Source organism: Electrophorus electricus, chromosome 19 (assembly GCF_013358815.1).
Source record: "Electrophorus electricus isolate fEleEle1 chromosome 19, fEleEle1.pri, whole genome shotgun sequence".
Classification (NCBI taxonomy): Eukaryota; Metazoa; Chordata; class Actinopteri; order Gymnotiformes; family Gymnotidae; genus Electrophorus; species Electrophorus electricus.
In genome coordinates, this window is record NC_049553.1 from 153,748 (window position 1) to 158,382 (window position 4,635).

At 36.0% G+C, this 4,635-nt stretch overlaps 1 pseudogene; it reads right to left on the minus strand.

Annotated features, from left to right (window-relative positions):
- Positions 1-947: 947 nt before the first annotated feature.
- On the minus strand, positions 948-1,066 carry LOC118240243 (annotated as a pseudogene).
- Positions 1,067-4,635: the final 3,569 nt, after the last annotated feature.

Consider the following 4,635-nt stretch of genomic DNA (forward strand, 5'->3'; position numbering starts at 1 on the left):
AGCATGTCAGTTGCTGAGTAAATTAAAGTGATGCAACAAATACCTACAGCATCTGCTATTCCCAGTTGCTAACAGATAGTTTGATTTAATGATTCACTGCACTTCAAATTTGAGCATGATAGCTTGAACATAAATTAAAGGGATGCAATAAAATCTTACAGCACCTGCTATTCCCTGGTGCAAAAAGATTTCTATTTAATCACTGCACTTCACATTTGAGCATGTCAGCTTGAAAGTAAATTAAAGTGATGCAAGAAAAGCCTACAGCAGCTGCTATTCTTAGGTGCTAACAGATAGTTTTTTCTATTAATCAGTGCACTTCACATTTGAGCATTTCAGCTTGAAAATAAATTAAAGTGATGCAAGAAAAGCCTACACCAGCTGTTACTCCTAGGTAGGGTCCCACCTCAGTACTATCCAGGTCCAAATTTACTTAGCTTCAAAGGTCAGATGAGATTGGGCGTTCTCAACCTGGTGTGGCCGTAAGCCTTAAGCACTTACTCTAATTGCGTATTCATAGCAAATATGATCAAAGACCAATCTGACAATTTTTTTATTTAATCACTGCACTTGACATTCTAGAATGTTAGCTTGAAAGTAAATTAAAATGATGCAATAAAAGCTTACAACATCTGGGATTCAGAGGCACTAACAGACAGATTTGTTATTAATCACTGCACTTCACATTCACGCATGTCAGTTGGAGAGTAAATTAAAGGGATGCAATAAAATCTTACAGCACCTGCTATTCCCTGGTGCAAAAAGATTTCTATTTAATCACTGCACTTCACATTTGAGCATGTCAGCTTGAAAGTAAATTAAAGTGATGCAAGAAAAGCCTACAGCAGCTGCTATTCTTAGGTGCTAACAGATAGTTTTTTCTATTAATCAGTGCACTTCAGATTTGAGCATGTCAGCTTGAATGTAAATTAAAGTGATGCAAGAAAAGCCTACAGCAGCTGGTATTCCTAGGTAGGGTCCCACCTCAGTACTATCCAAGTCCAAATTTGCTTAGCTTCAAAGGTCAGATGAGATTGGGCGTTCTCAAACTAGTGTGGCCGTAAGACTTAAACACTTACTCAAATTGCCTATTCATAGTAAATATGATCAAAGACCAATATGACAATTTTTTTTATTAATCACTGCACTTGATATTCTAGAATGTTAGCATGAAAGGAAAATAAAATGATGCAATAAAAGCTTAAAACATCTGGTATTCAGAGGCACTAACAGACAGATTTTTTATTAATCACTGCACTTCACATTCACGAATGTCAGTTGGAGAGTAATTTAAAGTGATGCAATAAAAACTTACAGCATCTGCTATTCCCAGGTGCTAACAGATAGTTTGATTTAATGATTCACTGCACTTCAAATTTGAGCCTGATAGCCTGAACATAAATTAAAGGGATGCAATAAAATCTTACAGCACCTGCTATTCCCTGGTGCAAAAAGATTTCTATTTAATCTGTGCACTTCAGATAGAAGCATGTCAGTTGCAGAGTAAATTAAAGTGATGCAACAAATACCTACAGCATCTGCTATTCCCAGGTGCTAACAGATAGTTTGATTTAATGATTCACTGCACTTCAAATTTGAGCATGATAGCTTGAATATAAATTAAAGTGATGCAACAAATACCTACAGCATCTGCTATTCCCAGTTGCTAACAGATAGTTTGATTTAATGATTCACTGCACTTCAAATTTGAGCATGATAGCTTGAACATAAATTAAAGGGATGCAATAAAATCTTACAGCACCTGCTCTTCCCTGGTGCAAAAATATTTCTATTTAATCTGTGCACTTCAGATAGAAGCATGTCAGTTGCAGAGTAAATTAAAGTGATGCAACAAATACCTACAGCATCTGCTATTCCCAGGTGCTAACAGATAGTTTTTTTTATTAATCACTGCACTTCACATTTGAGCATTTCAGCTTGAAAGTAAATTAAAGTGATGCAAGAAAAGCCTACAGCAGCTGCTACTCCTAGGTAGGGTCCCACCTCAGTACTATCCAGGTCCAAATTTTCTTAGCTTCAAAGGTCAGATGAGATTGGGCGTTCTCAACCTGGTGTGGCCATAAGCCTTAAACACTTACTCTAATTGCGTATTCATAGCAAATATGATCAAAGACCAATCTGACAATTTTTTTTATTTAATCACTGCACTTGACATTCTAGAATGTTAGCTTGAAAGTAAATTAAAATGATGCAATAAAAGCTTACAACATCTGGGATTCAAAGGCACTAACAGACAGATTTGTTATTAATCACTGCACTTCACATTCACGCATGTCAGTTGGAGAGTAAATTAAAGTGATGCAATAAAAACTTACAGCATCTGCTATTCCCAGGTGCTAACAGATAGTTTGATTTAATGATTCAGTGCTCTTCAAATTTGAGCATGATAGCTTGAACATAAATTAAAGGGATGCAATAAAATCTTACAGCACCTGCTATTCCCTGGTGCAAAAAGATTTCTATTTAATCTGTGCACTGCACATAGAAGCATGTCAGTTGCAGAGTAAATTAAAGTGATGCAACAAATACCTACAGCATCTGCTATTCCCAGGTGCTAACAGATAGTTTTTTTTATTAATCACTGCACTTCACATTTGAGCATGTCAGCTTGAAAGTAAATTAAAGTGATGCAATAAAAACTAACAGATAGTTTGATTTAATGATTCACTGCACTTCAAATTTGAGCATGATAGCCTGAACATAAATTAAAGGGATGCAATAAAAACTTACAGCATCTGCTATTCCCAGGAGCTAACAGATAGTTTGATGTAATGGTTCACTGCACTTCAAATTTGAGCATGATAGCCTGAACATAAATTAAGGGGATGCAATAAAAACTTACAGCATCTGCTATTCCCAGGTGTTAACAGATAGTTTGATATAATGATTCACTGCACTTCAAATTTGAGCATGATAGCCTGAACATAAATTAAAGGGATGCAATAAAATCTTAAAGCACCTGCTATTCCCTGGTGCAAAAGGATTTCTATTTAATCTGTGCACTTCACATAGAAGCATGTCAGTTGCAGAGTAAATTAAAGTGATGCAACAAATACCTACAGCATATGCTATTCCCAGGTGCTAACAGATAGTTTTTTCTATTAATCAGTGCCCTTCACATTTGAGCATGTCAGCTTGAATGTAAATTAAAGTGATGCAAGAAAAGCCTACAGTAGCTGCTACTCCTAGGTAGGGTCCCACCTCAGTACTATCCAGGTCCAAATTTACTTAGCTTCAAAGGTCAGATGAGATTGGGCGTTCTCAACCTGGTGTGGCCATAAGCCTTAAACACTTACTCTAATTGCGTATTCATAGCAAATATGATCAAAGACCAATCTGACAATTTTTTTTATTAATCACTGCACTTGATATTCTAGAATGTTAGCATGAAAGGAAAATAAAATGATGCAATAAAAGCTTAAAACATCTGGTATTCAGAGGCACTAACAGACAGATTTTTTATTAATCACTGCACTTCACATTCACGAATGTCAGTTGGAGAGTAATTTAAAGTAATGCAATAAAAACTTACAGCATCTGCTATTCCCAGGTGCTAACAGATAGTTTCATTTAATGATTCACTGCACTTCAAATTTGAGCCTGATAGCCTGAACATAAATTAAAGGGATGCAATAAAATCTTACAGCACCTGCTATTCCCTGGTGCAAAAAGATTTCTATTTAATCTGTGCAATTCAGATAGAAGCATGTCAGTTGCAGAGTAAATTAAAGTGATGCAACAAATACCTACAGCATCTGCTATTCCCAGGTGCTAACAGATAGTTTTTTTTATTAATCACTGCACTTCACATTTGAGCATTTCAGCTTGAAAGTAAATTAAAGTGATGCAAGAAAAGCCTACAGCAGCTGCTACTCCTAGGTAGGATCCCACCTCAGTCCTATCCAGGTCCAAATTTAATTAGCTTCAAAGGTCAGATGAGATTGGGCGTTCTCAACCTGGTGTGGCCGTAAGCCTTAAACACTTACTCTAATTGCGTATTCATAGCAAATATGATCAAAGACCAATCTGACAATTTTTTTTATTTAATCACTGCACTTGACATTCTAGAATGTTAGCTTGAAAGTAAATTAAAATGATGCAATAAAAGCTTACAACATCTGGGATTCAGAGGCACTAACAGACAGATTTGTTATTAATCACTGCACTTCACATTCACGCATGTCAGTTGGAGAGTAAATTAAAGTGATGCAATAAAAACTTACAGCATCTGCTATTCCCAGGTGCTAACAGATAGTTTGATTTAATGATTCACTGCTCTTCAAATTTGAGCATGATAGCTTGAACATAAATTAAAGGGATGCAATAAAATCTTACAGCACCTGCTATTCCCTGGTGCAAAAAGATTTCTATTTAATCTGTGCACTTCACATAGAAGCATGTCAGTTGCAGAGCAAATTAAAGTGATGCAACAAATACCTACAGCATCTGCTATTCCCAGGTGCTAACAGATAGTTTGATTTAATGATTCACTGCACTTCAAATTTGAGCATGATAGCTTGAACATAAATTAAAGTGATGCAACAAATACCTACAGCATCTGCTATTCCCAGTTGCTAACAGATAGTTTGATTTAATGATTCACTGCACTTCAAA